This window comes from Triticum urartu, chromosome 2 (genome assembly GCF_003073215.2).
Source record: "Triticum urartu cultivar G1812 chromosome 2, Tu2.1, whole genome shotgun sequence".
In the NCBI taxonomy this organism is placed as follows: Eukaryota; Viridiplantae; Streptophyta; class Magnoliopsida; order Poales; family Poaceae; genus Triticum; species Triticum urartu.
This window is the reverse complement of record NC_053023.1, coordinates 64,380,153-64,396,885: the sequence shown is the minus strand read 5'-3', so window position 1 is coordinate 64,396,885 and position 16,733 is coordinate 64,380,153. Positions and strand designations below refer to the sequence as shown.

The 16,733-nt window shown below is 43.7% G+C and overlaps 1 pseudogene; it reads left to right on the top strand.

The window, feature by feature from the left end:
- Positions 1 to 64: 64 nt before the first annotated feature.
- Positions 65 to 6,776, top strand: LOC125535059 (annotated as a pseudogene).
- The last annotated feature ends 9,957 nt before the right edge of the window (positions 6,777 to 16,733 follow it).

Sequence of the window (16,733 nt, the reverse complement as noted above, 5' to 3'; positions counted from 1 at the left end):
CCCCAGAACCCTCTCTCGGTGTGGACCTCTTAGGTCTTGCTGGGGAGGACGTGACCGCATCGACATGGTCGATGAGATTGAGTGTGGTGGCAGGGATGGAGAGGGCAGGGTGGCGGCCGGTGAAGGGGGCGGTGAGGTGAGTGTGTTGGCGACGGGGATGGGGGAGAGTGGTTAAATGTGGTGCTGATGGCGAAGGTAATGGGTCCATATACCAGCGAATGGGCATGTTCTCGATGGAATTTGGGGCTGATTTGCTATGCGCGGGAGGGGAACGTGACGAAGAGCATTAGTTGGCACTCTTCCAGGTGGATACGTAGTTGCAACATTGTCAGGGCGGAAGCGGCAATTGCATGGGCGACAACGACATTGATAGGGCTGCATGCAAGAGGAAGAGTCCGAGGCAAAACTTTCCTCCCGCTCGAGCAGATGGTGGATGATGCATGCTCCAAACCAATGCCCCCACATTATTTGAAGGGTTGAATTGGAGCACCCTTCACAAATTATGCATGCCGAATGCCGGATGACTAGTGCTAAAATGACATTCTCAGTCAAAAGTCGCCATATTGGTCAGTCGACTGCTATAGAATCTGGCCTTTAGTTGCAAAAATAGAAAACCGGAAGCTGGACCACTGGATTGAGGATGGATGGCACAGATTCAATGGGACGGATGTGTACACAGAAATGCACGCTTCTGTGCAAAAAGGACCCTCGTTTCTAACGAATTTGCTCCTGCAATAGCCCTAGCATTGATTGGGAAAGAGGCAGCGACACGGAAAAGGCAAGTGTTGACCTAAGATGTGAAATGACGAAAATGCCCTCGGCGGGGCCTAGAAACAATGGGCGGTGGCACGCTGGAGGGCACACTACTCACTGCGGCAGTGTTTTGGTTTGATCCGACGGCCGAGGTCTTTCAGGAGCGAGATCGAATGGTCGAAAACGCATCAAGAAATTGATCCGACGACCGAGAGTGCCTAAGCTCTAAGAGAGTGCGGGGGCGCCCACGGTTCTTATTTCAGGATTTGCTCCTGTGATAGTCCCATCTGACCATCTCCCCTGTTGCTTCGCGGCGGCGCTCCAGATCCGGTGCCAAGCGCATCCCTTTCCTTCCCTTCCCCGGCTACTCCGACTCAAGGCCACCACCAGACATCGCGCCCCACATCTCCGAGCGGCAACCGGTCGCCGTCGCGACGGTGAGCTCCACGGTGGGGAAGGGCACCGCCGGCATAGGTGCCTTCGAGGCACCACGTGACGTTCACCGTGCCCTCCTCCGGCACATCTACGACGTGGATGAGCCCACGCCGTCCGCGCCCAAGCTGCAAGGTGGCCACCTCTTCCCTGCTTTCCTTTCGCTGCCGCTATGTACAATCATTTTATTACTATTTTGGGTAGTGGATTTGGAGAATTTGTGACATTCCACTCGGCAGTTTGTTTGTGCCAGTTTCCTTAACAAACGGCAATGCGCTCCATATCCTTTGATGAAGGTTTTAAAAATCTTCAACTTTATACTACAAGTCAGGCTCATGTACTAGTGCATGCTTGTACAGGAACCGATCAAGTGCTTCTGCCAGCTCTTGTGTACGTGAGTGTCTCTTGGCGGAATTCAGTTTAGGCCATCTCAAGCAGTCTCTCTTGGTATGTTATGTTCCGTTCCATCATTCAAAATCCTGACTGACAAAGCTGAGCCGCGGTGTCGCTAAACCTGCATGCAGATCTTCCGCTCGACGAAATGCACCGGAGCACCACCCAGCGCCCGGGCCAGCGCCGCGGCGCCCGCCGGGCTGTCGCCAAGCCCGACCGCCTCAGCGCCCTCCCGGACGAGCTCCTGCATTACATCATGTCATTCTTGAAGGCGTGGGAGGTGGTCCGCACCTGCGTGCTCGCGCGGCGGTGGCGCCATCTCTGGGCGTCCGTGCCCTGCGTCGATCTCCGCGTGCGCCCCTCCACTAGCCGCTACGGCGACCCGCCTGAGAAGTTCCGCGACTTCGTGCACCGGCCTCTTCCTCCTCCGGGACGAATCGGCGCCCGTGGTCATGCTCCGCCTGCGGTCGAGCGACGAAGAAGCGGGCTTCACCGATGACGACGCCAGCGCGTGGATGATGGCCGCCATCAAGCGCAACGCGCGGGTTATCCATCTCACCGGGCGTTGCTCAGAGATCGCGTCATTGGACCGCGTGTCGTTCATCTCTTGCCACCTCAAGGTCTTGAAGCTGTCGGATGCCATGCTCGACTACAGGATCCTCGGGCAGCTTTCTTCTAGTTGCACGTCTTTGGAAGTACTACGTCTGAAGGATTGCTTGGTGTTTGAAGACATTAATCATGCTCGAATGCGAGATCAGTTGCGCCTTCTCCATTGCTGCTCCGAACCTCCTACTTCTGCACCTCATCACACCTTACGTCCGAGTCCCATCATTCAAGAATTTGGGGTCACTTGTCACAGCTACTATCATACTTGATGACTCTTTCTTGGGTGATGACAATGAATGCATCGGTGATGAAGATTATTGTGATGGAACTATTGATGACGACGGGGATGATAGCGACGATAATGATTGGACAGAGAGCTCGAAGATTCATGATGAGTCTTCCTTGAGTGATAATGTTGGATATGATGATTTTATAAGGTTTGGATACGGATATGGTTTTGCTGAAGGAATTTACAGGCATGATCGTTACAAGGATAATTATGATTGTGGTGGTGATATCGACAGCGATGAAAATACCTATGCATACAGTGAGATTGCAAATGATGCAAAGTATGGATACAAAGGCAAAGGCCTGATTTCCAGTAAAGACAGTATCTATGGTGGATATAGAGAATGCAATGATGCGAAGATTTTAGGTGGCCATCATATTCTTCAGAGTCTTTCAAGTGCTAGAACTTTGGAGTTGTTGACTGATGCTAGAGAGGTATAGCTTTCACCACCTTTTATTATTTTCTCTATCTTCGAGTATGGAAATTTTCTTGATATAGCCAATTAGCCATATTTTTTTTCTTAACAACTTTTTTTTGATGTTTGCAAAATTAATTTATGTTGCTCCCAACAGAATACACATGTACGATGAGCACATTTCTTACATAAGTAGCAACACCTGGTTAGAAAGGCACAGTTGACTTGGAGAAGAGTTCAGATCAAGAAATTTGTACTGGCTCATTTCATGAGCGAGGCGATATGGTGGACGAGCTCCCATGCTCCTGCTAAGTGGACCAATGGGACAGTTTGATGCTAGAGGTGTCATTTACTGCTTGGTAACGGAGAGTTGACGAAGCCGTGAGTGAACGTTTGGGTGGGCTGCACATGACAGGTGTACAGTTGGTAGACGCTGCTATTTTGTGGGTACTTTTTCGTGAGTAAAAAGGGCTAGCAACATACTTCCTCTATTTCACAAAAAAAAGCAACATGCATCCTTTATTTCACAAAAAAAGGCAGCATACTTCCTCTAAAACAGATAAAGTTAGCAGGACACTCTCGTAAAAATGCTAGTGGGGTGAACACTCTATTATCATTATTTTCCTTTGGTTCTCTTTACATTTTATTTCCAGCTTTACTATTCTATTGGGTAAAATACAAGAGCTAAAAAAAATAAGTGTTCATGTACATCGAAGGAATGTTCGCGGATATAACAAAAGTTCTTGTGTATTACAAAAAAGTGTGGTAAAAAATGTTCATCATGTTAAAAAATCATGTTGTATTTAAAATCTTATCTGCCATACACTAAAAATTATTCATACCATAGTTCAAACATGTTTATCATGTGATATAAAAATACCCATCATGCGTTAACACTCTTTATTATAGTTACATGAATTTTTTTTCTTAAATGTGTGAACAATTTTTAAAAAGTGTTCATCCTGTAATAATAAAATTCATCAGCTAATTTAAAAATTGTGCCTCATGTATTTAAAAAATTCATTGTGTTTGTCAAAATTGCCCATAGTATAATTCAAAACCTTTAACAATACATTGAAAAGTGTTCATTTTGTATTAAAAATGTTCAGCCTGTATTTAAAAAATATTCACCATGTATTGAAAATGTGCATGATATATCTTTAAAAAACACAGTGTACTAAAATATATCTGTTGTGCATCTTAAAAAAGAATCATCATGCATTAAAAGTTTATTATTTGTGTATCATAAAATGTGTGTACTTTAAAAATGATTTGCTCGGTGCGTAAACCATGTCATGAGTGTGACACGCGCCACACAGGGCCCACACACATCTATCCCGAATCTTCTCCCCACTCTCGTCTTCTCCGAATCCTCATATATCGACGCGCTCTAGTCTCTCCACCTCCTTCTTCCAACCACCTTCTCTAGCATCTGTGCGCATTGCTGTGGCCCAGATGTCGCCGCCGACGGAGCTCCAATACAACGCCGCCGGTGCTGCGACCCGGGCCTCGCCACCGGTCAAGCTCCAATGCAACGCCGCCGGTGCTGCGAACCAAGGCCTCCCCGCCGATGGAGCTCCAATGCAACGCACTGCTGTGACCCGGATGCCCATATGTCGCCGCCGGCGGAGCTCCAATGCAACACTGTCGGTGCTGCAATCCGAGGCCTCGCCGCCGAACGGAGCTACAATGCAACACGATGCTGTGATTCGAATGCCCAGATGTCGCCGTCGGCGAAGCTCCAATGCAACGCCGCCGGTGCTGCGACCTGGGCCTCGCCGCCAACGGAGTTCCAATGCAACGCTGCCGGTGCTGTGACCCGGACCTCGCTGCCGATGGAGCTCCAATGCAACGTGTTGTTCGATGTTTAATGTTTGTTTGCAAAATGTTTGCCATGTCTTTGAAAAATGTTCAATGTTTGTTTAAAAAATGTTCAATGTGTATTTAAAAAATGTTTGCCATGACTTTGAAAATTGTTCAATGTTTGTTTAAAAATGTTACTGTGTATTTTAAAAATGAAAGGTAGTTGAGTGTGCAACTGTAGTTGCGCGTGACCAATCGATATACAGTTGTGCGTCACGGACGTGCAACTTCAGTTTTGCTCACGCAAGATGACTTGTTGTGTGGTGTGTGGATAAAATAAAATCAAACTCAAATAGATATAAATCAATCAAACGAAAAAGATTCTTATAAACCTTCACGCAAAATCAAATGGCATAAGAGTTGGATAGACTTTGTTAATTCATTTCTAGGTTAGAATTAGTAAATGATGTTTAAAACTACACGAGGATATTTTCACAGCGATGAAGATTTGTTTCCATTAAATGGAGAATTTGCTTTCAGAATGATTTACGAAGCACTGAACCATCAATAGAAAAAAGAACAATACAAATCATAGTTCGTCCATTCATTCAGAATGAATTAATGATATGTGCAACTCAAAAGAAAAGGAGTAATGATACATGGAATCCAGTTCCAAACTGATGCATTAGTCAAGACTTCATATGTGCTTCACGCTTGTCACCTACGTGAGAAACTTTCCTTATGGGCCAACGGTACATGATGGAACGAGTCACCTGGACTGCGCAATGGGCCCCATGATTCCTAACATTAATAGTATACTCCTGCCAGTTCAGATCTAGAGACGAACATGCATCGGGGATAAAGTGTGCAGGCGAGGACGAGCGCTCCTTTCAATTTTCGCTCATTTCATCATCAAATGTAGTAGGTGAAATCAATGAGATATGGAAGTATGAAGCTTCAAGAGAACATTATATATTATTTCAGATTATTGTTTGTTATTTTTTACATTCTTGAAGTAGTGTATCTTTTTAAATGATTACTGTTCAAATCGTTGTGTAATTAACTATTTTGAGTCTGCGTACCAGTATAACGGCAATGTCCCTTCACATTATAGAAAAGAATGAGGAATCATATTTCACCAATAGGTACTAATCATGGTAACACATCACTATATGTCTTAATTTCTTTCTCGTGGTTGGTATGTTTGTTTTCTTCTCTGCATATTAAACAAACCTCTTGTATTCAATATATAAAATATAAAATTCAAATTACTATGTTTAATTGCTGAATACTCATTTTATGTGCAATGTGTAGGTTGTTCTGAGCAGGGAACTGAATACATGTCCAATTTTTGGCAACCTGAAGACCCTGTCTCTTGGCGAATGGTGTATGACTGCAGACTTTGATGCATCAATTTTCTTGCTGCAGCACTCACCTAATATACAGAAGCTCTTTCTCCAACTTAAAATTGTATGTGTAATTACATATTTGGGGCTTGTGCTTACTTGATTATCTTTTAGTTTTGAGTACTTTAGCACATGCTTAACAACAACTTTTTTATCTGCAAAAGAACTTCAATGCCAGAGAGGCATCAGAAACAGGTATCAAACTACAGGGAAGATCATTTACTTGCAAAGATCTTCGAATGGTGAAGATCACATGCTCAAAGGATGATGGGAGAGTCCATAAGCTGGCAAATTTGTTTATGGCAAATGGTATACCAGTCGACAAAATTTATGTCCGCCACAGCGGGAGTGCTTGTGAGTCATACCTTCTCTTCAGATAGCATTTTGTATTTATTTTCATTATCAGTACTTTTACTTGCTTGTATGTTCCTGTGCTATTTGCTGACGGATGTCCACTGCATACTGTCTTGTTCCGCTTTCCCTGAAAAGCCACATGCTTTTATGTGCATATATAATCTGCTTAATATCTTGTCACCATTCTGTTAAATTGGAAGTTTGTTTTGCTAACTTAACTATGTTCCTTCTGTACATGATCCTAGACTACACACTTATACACTCCCTGATATTTCTACCAGATCTCCGCAGCCAGAAGCAGATGAAGGAGTTCTGGGGGATGTAATATCCAACATCATCATGAGCAACTGATCGTGCTCTCAAAGCTGCGCTGGGTTTCTTGATTGCCTCTTTTTTGGTAACATGGATGCCGTTGGTGATAATTGGATCGTTGGAATGTTGTTGCCGGTGGGATAAGCTGAGAAGTTCATCTAGTAGTAGGTCTAGCCTCTAGTACAACTTTGCTTTGTTCCTGGAACGGATATGAATGCTCGTTGTTTGAATGCTTCAGACTTGAGAGTGGTGCATCTGAGTCTGTCATGCGTTGTGCTATGCTCCAGTAAGCATTGATCCTGTGGTGAGTTATAGGCGGCTTTAGTACCGTGCAAATTCTGATGTCGTGTAAAAGGAAATGAACCTTCATTCCGATTCCGGCGATGAAGGTTTACATTGTCGTCTAACTATTCAGATTTCGGTGCTGGGAATGTCATGATACGAATGAAACACACTAATCAGTTTGATTTTAGGATTGCTTGCCACCAGGGTGCAGAATAAGTTATTCTTCACCCGAGGTAATCTTACGATCGCTTCATAAACAAATTACGTTTGGAATGCAAATAGTAACATTCATATTAATTCACTACATAAAATTTGGTATAAGAAAACAAAAAAATAGATTATAAGATCAAAAATATCACATTTTTATGTATGTTTTTACGTTCGTAACTTTACATAACATAAAATATTTTTTACTGCGAGTATATATTTTCTTACGTTCTCTTTTTACGTATGAAATAGGACAAAATTTACGAAACCTAAAAATACGGTGCATTGACGTCAAAATAGAGAGGGGGTGAAGAATAACTATTCCTCACCCAGAGAGACGAATAGCGCGACCCTATATATATATATATATATATATATATATATATATATATATATATATATATATATATATATATATATATATACATTGGCTCAAATAAATGCAAATATGCTTAGTCTTCACTGCAACCGGCCACGGGAGGGTGGAAGCGAATGACTTTGTGAGCAACAACAATGGATCATCGCGCACCACACGGGGCAAAACCGAGCAACCATAGACGGGTGGCAACGACATATTTGACGCCCTGTGCGAATAAAAGGCATAATGCTGGAATTATAGATAAGTTTACAAATTATTAATTTCCCAGATGCAGAGCCGGTCCATCTCTGTATACATATCCATGCATGACAATTTGTTTCCTCCCCATGAAAAAAATATTATTCATTTCCCTTCATTTTAATTTTTCCGATGGACAGAAACATCAAAGCTTGGCCCACTACGTTGATTAATCACAACGATGAGATCTATGGGCAAACGTGGAGGCACTCTTCCTGCGTTCGCCAGCAAGGTAGTCCTGGCAATGTTGCACAACAGAATTCGACGTTCTCAGGGCCGTGCCTCCTCCCTATGCACATTTTTGGGAACGGGGTGTCGTCTTTGCCTATGGCATCGCCATCCGAAAGACGAGGACAACCTGATCTGCCGATCTCACCATCTGCATGGGACAGAGAATGCATTGCGTGCATGCACATACATCAGACGGCTTGCGCCAAAAACAATATAACAAGCGAAAAACAGGCACATACATACGACATGCATGAGAAAAATAGCAATCCCTCCATTTTAAAATGCAAATGTTTTTTAGTTTGTATTCAACAATTAGGTAACTTTTATGATATGAAAGCATACTCACAAGAAAATTATTTGCAGTACAAACCTAGTAACAGTAAATATATACGGGTATAAAGCAATTGTTGGTCACAATCTAATCCTAACTTTTGTAGTGTACGTTGAAAACAGATGGAGCATATATATTACCAGTTGAGGAGACCAACATGAGCATGGAGCATCCAAGGAGCACAATGAACAAAACCGCGGCTGCCTTGGCTTCCATCTGGCCGTTGAGTCTGCTGAACGCCATGTTTTGATCCCTAACTTATATGAGATACTTAGATGTATCATGAACACAACTGATGTGCTCAATCGAGTCAGGCCCTGGGCTATTTATATACCAGGACACAGCACACAAGGTAGACTTAGTCAATTCATTATAATGACAATAATAAATAGACATCACACATCCGTAGGATAAGATAAGCACACGATTACTTAAAGCACTCCTATCTTTAAGTTATAAATATCATATGCATTAAATGTGTGTTTATATATATATCTCATCAATGGATTGTATCTTATTGTACTCTAAAATATTTATCATTTAGTGTTTTTTGTGAGAGAGAAAATATGAGTTGCTTTGATTTTTGTGTGAAGAGCTATATCTATATTAAGACAAGATAACTCTCTCTTTGCTTATTAATAGGATGCCACATTAGATTTTTTACTTAGGTGTCAAAATTATGATATAGTCCAAAATAAGTTTATGAAATATTAATTTCCTTTGCAGCGTCCCCTCCCACACACCTTGCATTAAATCGATCAAATCAAACTAAATCCTTTGTAGCACCCTCGTTGGTGGGTATAAAATAATTACATTAACTCAATCAAATCATTTTCTGCTTTAGAAATATGGTTGGCGTAAGTATAAGTCGGTCATGATTGGCGTTAAACTACTAGAATATGTGTATGCCCCCGTTACAACACATGGACATTTATCTAGTTGTAAGTTAATTGCCATGTCCAACGCTTCATGGATTGCCATGTCCAATTAGCTACTTGTAAGTTAATTGCCATTTCCAACGATTTATGGTTGGTGTATGGAACCAGCACAGCACATCTCCTCCTCGCGCAACGCATCTCCTCCTCTCCTTGCGCCGTCCCCGCGGGCGGCCGGGGGGAGCCCAGATCTGCCACCCCTCGTCCCGGGCAAAGCCCGCTCGGCCTAGGCGGCGGCGAGGCCTTCTTCTCCTCCTGCCCGAGGATGGCAGTGCGGGATGCTTTCTTCTAGTGGCGGCAAGGCGCAGCCGTGGGGCGCGGTGGCGCGATGGCACGGGCTGGCGGCGGTGGCTGCTGGTCGTACATGGCGTCGTCCTCTCCTGGGCCGGCGGCGGGGGTCTGATGTAGGGCTCTCCGGTGGCGCGGCTGGGGCTTGCGGTCGGCCCTGCTGCTCGCGCGGCGCGGCTGCTGGCTGGTCAGGCGGCGGCACCTTGGAGCCTACTTCCAGTCCCCGGTGGAGATGGCGGCGATCCGTACACCAGACTTGGTGGAGGTTCTTTGAACAGATCTGGGTGAAAACCTTGCGCTCGGCTAGATGACAAAGCCGGCGATGGCGGCGCTCTTCTGTGTCGTTCTCTTCTTGAATACATCGCTCTGGAGAAGTTCCAGACCTCTATCTATTACCTCTGGGGGGAAACCGTAGGTCGGTAGATCGGATGACGGCGGCGCTCTTGCGTCGTTTCCCCCTTGGGGCGTCAGTCTTGGAGGTGTGCATGGGCTCGAGGGACCAGCAGACAACATCTTTGGTGGAGCGGTGTTTCATCTTACGCATCGACGACTGTGGATCTCGGTGGCGTGGCGCAGTGCAGTCTCGGCGTTCGACGTGTGTAGACGGACTCGCGCAGGAGGATGGCGCTGTCTGGCGTCATGGTGGCGTCGATGGCAGACCTGGCAAGGTCGTGGCGTTAGTATCTGCTCTGAAGATGGACGGGTGGAAGACGGCGGTGGTGGCCTGTGAGAGTGTGCCGGACTAGCGTGTGCCCCAGACTAGGTATATGGCTTGGTTGGGGCCTCCGGTTTTAGATGGTAAGCTTAGGTGCGAGGTCTGTTTGGTATTAGGCTCGGACTATCGGCACCCCTTCGTCAAGTGGATAGAAGTAATGACAGATGTTGCCAAGATGTGACTTCAGACTTACTCATGTACTACTTTGTGAATAATTAATAAAATAGTTACATGCATTGTCGAGATGCAAATGCCGAAGATGGCCCTCCTTTTCAAAAAAAATGAAACCAGTGCAGCTTTGAGAGCATGTTCAGTGCTTTGTGGAGACCGTTGTATCCTACTAGCAACAACGCCATGTCCAACGCTTCATGGACAGGTTGGAGCGCAAGCGTCGCCGCAACCTGGTGTTGTACGGCCCGAGCTCAGAAGTGTATTGCTCCCTCCTATGCATCATCCCTCGCAGATTAAGTTCATCCGCTAGCTGTTCCATATTGATATACTAGGACGATCTAGCTAGTAATATTAAGATGTTGTGAGACCATTAGTCCTAAAATGTATGTATTCATATATGCACGCATGCAGGGAGCGCAACAAAGCCATCGTTCTCCCACATGTCCAGATCACCCTTCGCCATTACAATTTGAACAACTCGGTAATAGATCATTACCTTGCTTGGTTGTTTGAACAAGTTTTGTTGGATATTAGACTAGAAAATATTCTTTTTGCTATTTGACATGTTTGTTTGACGGGCCTTACTATATCTTCCTATGCTTTCCTTGTGCTCTATGTTTCAGGGTGCCGAGTTCGAGCCTGTCAGTCCTATGTCATGCAACCGTGTCGGTTTCAGGGGTGAGATTTGGTTTCACTTCAACTTTTTAGCTCGCCGCCGCCACGAAAAGCACAACTTCTGGGCTCGCGGGAGGGTTGTTCCAGAACCAGATACCTCTGAGAAATAAGGCTGAGCTACACTATGACCGCTTCGGCAAACCAGTTGTCGAAACATGCATCATATTGGGTGGGTAACTGTACAATTAACTACTTGAATTATTCTAACATATGTTGATTCCTGCATTTGTCCTAGTTTTCTGCTAGCTGTGTAGTACTCCCTCGGACTTAATTTTAATTTAAAAAACATGGCCATACAAATTTTGTCGAAAGTCATATGGTGCATGAATGGTTCGACCAAATTTGTAGGAACACCCATCAACAACTACAATATTAAATAGATATAATATGAAATTGTTGTTTATTGTACATGTTATGATACTAATTTGGCATTGCAATTGTTGATATTTTTTCGTATAAATGCAGTCAAACTTTGCACCATTTGACTTCTGACATAATTCATACTCGCACTTTTCAAGCATGGAGGGAGTATTATTTTCTCGAAGAGGCTAACTAGTACTCTCTTCGCCCCATAATATAAAAGCATTTTTTACACTAGAGGGAGTAGTTTTATTTTTGTAAGTAAGGGATACTAGCAGTTTATAAATTTATGAATTCCATGTCTCCGTACGTCCTGGTTGATCAAAGAAAACAAAGTTCTACTTTCACTTGTTTGCTCTACTTTGCATGAGAACCTTCAACGCATAACCTTAAGAGCAACCAGTACCCTCCGGAGGGTAGTTCTTAAAAAAAGGCTACCAAGGGTTGGCTGCTTTTCCTTTTCAATTGTATACATGCCCCCACGGTTTGGCTCTAGCATTTCATGACATTACACTGATAATGCATTATTCTCTTGTTAAACCTATTCTCTTGCCGGTTGCTAGTAATTAAACTAGTATCATCTGTTTGGGCTTTCCATTAGTCGACCAGATTCTCAGTCCCGGGATCTCTGAATTCTCGTTTTCAGATATCCTCATTGTGCACCTAATATCCTTGCCGATACATGTTGCAAGATATCTCCTCAATATAACTTTTGCATAACCAACTGGCTGCATGCATAACAGGACGTAAACACAATTGTACATGCAATATCTAGTCCATACGATCCAACAAATTGGTGACTAGTGAGTCAAATACCATTATGTATTTTGATGGTAAACATAGTGTGTAGTCAGTGTCTCCCTTTGAGAGCATGCTCAGTGCTCCGTGGAGACCGTTGTATTCTACTAGCAACAACGCCATTTCCAACGCTTCATGGACAGGTTGGAGCGGAAGCGTCGCCGCAACATGGTGTTGTAAGGCCCGCAGCTCAGAAGTGTATTGCTCCCTCCTATACAGCTATACATCATCCCTCGCAGATTAAGTTCATCCGCTAGCTATTCCATATTAATATACTACGACGATCTCGCTAGTAATATTAAGATGCTGTAAGACCATTAGTCCTAACATGTATGTACTCATAGATGCACGCATGCAGGGAGTGCCACGAAGCCATTGTTCTCCCACATGTCCAGATCGCCCTTCGTCCTTCGCCATTACAATTCGAACAACCCGGTAATAGATCTTTACCTTGCTTGGTTGTTTGAACAAGTTTTGCCGGATATTAGACTATAGAAAATATTCAAAATTCGACTAGAAAAATATTACTTTTGTTGTTTGAACAACTTTCGTTGATGGGCCTTACTATATTTTTGTATGCCTTGCTAGTGTTCTATGTTTCAGGGTGCCGACTTCGAGTCGAGCCTGTCAGTCCTATGTGATGCATCCGTATTGGTTTCAGGGATGAGATTTGGTTTAACTTCAACTTTTTAGCATGTAGCCGCTGCGAAAAGCACAATTTCTGGCCTCGCCGGTTGGTTCCTCCAAAACCAGATACCTCTGGCTAGTATTTCTTTGCTGAGCTACACTATTACCACTTCAGTTGTCAAAACATGCATCATATTGTGTGGGTAACCAGACAATTAACTACTTGAATTACTCCAATATATGTTGATCCATGCATTTGTCATAGTTTTCCGCTAACTGTCTGGTACTCCGCCCTAGTTAATAAATATGCATCTACATTTTGTCGGAACTCGCATAGTTCCATCAAATTTCTAGGATCATCAATAACTACAATACTAGATAGATAGAATACGAGAATGTTGTTTATTGTCCATGTAATGAAATTAATTTGGCATTGCAATTATTGATTTATCTTTTCTTATAAACTCGTTCAAATTTTACACCATTTGAATTCAGACATAATTTATACACACCCACTTTTCAAGCATAGAGGGAGTATTAGTTTTCTCGGTGGAGGCAACTAGTAGTTCTTTTTTTTTGAAAGAAAAGGTTACTAGCATTTTATGAATTCCGATCTCCTCCGCCTCCCCTCCTCTCCACCTCCCCTCCCCTCCACCTCGCCTGCCCTCCCGATCTCCTCCGCCACTCGTCCGCCTCCCCCCTCCCCTCTGCCTCCCCTCCCGCCGCTGTCGGATCCAGGCTGGGCAAAGCCCGTGCGGACGGGGGATGATGGCGGTGGCGGGGCGTCCCTCCGTCGCGGTTTGGAGGTGGCTTTGTGATGGTGGATCTTGAGCGGGCGCCTCAGGAGGATGGGTGTGTGGCCATGGTGCTGGTCACGCGGCGATGTGACCTTCTCTACCTGTGGTTGTCTTCATTGTCGATCCAAAGGGATCTGGTTGGTGGGTGTTGCCTCGCGGTGGCTTCCCGGTGGCGAATCAACTAGAGGAGGAGATGATGGCCTAGCTGCTGAAGTGGGTGAGGATGCCATCATCATCGGCGGTGCCCGTGGGTGTCGTTTTCCTTGTTGGAGGCGATGGTGGGGCGTCCCTTGCTTCATTTTTCCGGGGGATACCTCGGATCTGGAGGAGGCTACCATTGATGTTGGTGCCCGTGGGCGTCGTAGCCCTTGTTGGAGGCATTGAGGGGCCTCCTGGATCGGTTGATGGCAATGTCTTCGTTGTCACCCCCGTGGGGGCCTCATCTTTGGAGACATGCAACGGCTGGACGGACATGTGGACGGCTTGGTGGTCGGGCATCGGTAGGTGGCGGAGCGGTGCTTCATCCTACACATCCATGGCGGCGGATCTCGGCGGCGTGGCACAGTGGAGACTTGGCATCCAATGGATGGAAATGGATTCGCGCAGGAGGACAACGCTGTCTTTTTATGACATTTCCAATTGTGTACATGCGCTCTAGCATTTCATGACATTACACTGATGCATTATTGGTTCATTAAACCTATTTCCTTGCCGATTGCTAGTGATTAAACTAGTATTATATGCTTGGGCTTTGAATTAGTTTATCAGGTTTTCAGTCCTGGGCTGAATTCTCGGTTTCATGTATCCTCATTGTGCACCTAATAACCTTGCCCATAAATGTTGCAAGATAGCTCCTTAATATTTACATAACAAACTGGCTGCAACACATGCATGCCAGGACGTAAACACAATTCTACAAGCAATATCTTGTCCGTACGATCCAACAAATTGCTGATTAATGAGTCAAAGACCATGTATGTATTTTGATGGTAAACATAGTGTACAGAGAGTGTCTCCCTTTTAAACTTTTATCTTGTTAATTATTGTTATATGGGATCATATTAATATCGTTTTTTGTGGATGATATGCTTACTAGAGTGCATATTATTGGTGAAAGATTGATGTTGTGTAAATATATTTTATATTGTGCATTTGCACTTAGCTAATTATGTTGCAACTACAGTTTCATGCATGTACTTGTCGGTAACGAACCCATTTGTGCATTCACGAGAATGTATGGCATTGCCATTTGTACCACATATTGTTAGGCGGCTCTTTGGTATTGACCATGCATTATGTTGTTTAAACATTTATACATGCATGAATTCTAATTTGTGTCGTTTCTTCTATATTAAATAGAAAAAATATGATTTACCAATTCAAAAGAAGTATGCCTTTTACAAGGGTGCACTTGAGATTTAGCACCCAAGGAATGGTGAACTTTTGTGTGGAAAAGTGGGCCAGAAAAAGGAGTATTGCCAAATTTTTATGTTGAGTGAAAGTCTCAATAAAGTACTGGGGGAGAAACCTTCTTCAGTTCTAAATCTATTTGATGAGTTGCAAGCTAGCCGTGGGTTTGGATTCATAGAGTATCTAATATACAACAAGCTAATACTGTTTGCTTTGGTATCAAATTGTACTAGTTAGATACTCATCGTTGCTACCGTATAAGAACAAATTAAATGTGAATAATTGACTATAAAATAATTCATAACTACGTGTGTTGAGCAAGAGGAGCACGTCAAGCACGATGGTTGTGTTGTACTTCCCCCTATTCTCTCCAGCGACCATTAAGTATCTATAATGCTTGCTTCCTTGGTCTTTTGCACACAAATCATGCACCAGGTTTTCTTGTTCTCTCCACACACACCCCCATCAACTTCACCTTCTGGCCCTCAATGAAGGACAAGGTGCGACTAGATTATTTCAAGTGTAAGACATCAAGTCATGCCACCTGTTTCCTAAAGTGTTATGTCTGGAATAGAAGCAAATGCTAAAACTGACATCATGACAAGCAATAAAACGGGCAACAAATAAATACAATAGCCTAATTCAACAGATCGTAGCTGGCAACAATATTCAGACAACTTTCTTACTTTTTCACCTCAATTGGCGTGGGTTATGACACTACCCAGCCATCCCCCGTGACTCTAGGTTTCAGGAGGACTACAATAGTGATAAGGAGGTTAAAAAGTTAAGAAGCAATTATGATGCATGAGGTCCCACTCAGCCTCTTTTGTAATCAACATTGCTTTTGTTTTGCCTTCATTTGGGCAGTTTGGTTATCCAACATCTCACCAATTTCCGCATATCTATAATGTGTTTCTCGACATCTTTCGAGGAAGATTCATTATCGAAATTGGTGAGCTCCACGTGTCTATAATTTGTGGGGCACGAAGTTTGTAAGTGCCATGTTATATGTCAACAATGAGACCTAGGCAAAGCTGATTTAAAGTGTGAGGTCTCACTCAGCAATAGAAATTAGCACTAGCTACACTTCGTAGAAACAAGGGACTGGTTGGGATAGCACAAATTTGAACAGAGTTTTTCAACACCCTTGTCACCCATCTAAAACCCAACCCAACCCACCCATGAAGCAAAATAACCCAGGACCCAATGCACTAGCTACTGAACCCATGCATGTATGTATCTCATGCAGGACGTGGAGTATTTGAGCTCGAGCTCAAATGAGCCCACACAAACAGTAAAATCGAAAGAATTTTTTAAAAAAATTCTGATTTTTTTGTGGTGAACTTTTACAGATATTCTAAGTGCTTGCAAATTTTCATCATGAGAACACATTCGAGGAAGGCGTGACTAAAAAACAAAAATGATGCCCTGAAAATGCTACTTTTGAAAGCATTTTGGAGCACAATGTTTTGTTTTTTTGCCTCGGCTTCCACGAATGTTATCTCATGATGAAAATTTGCAAAC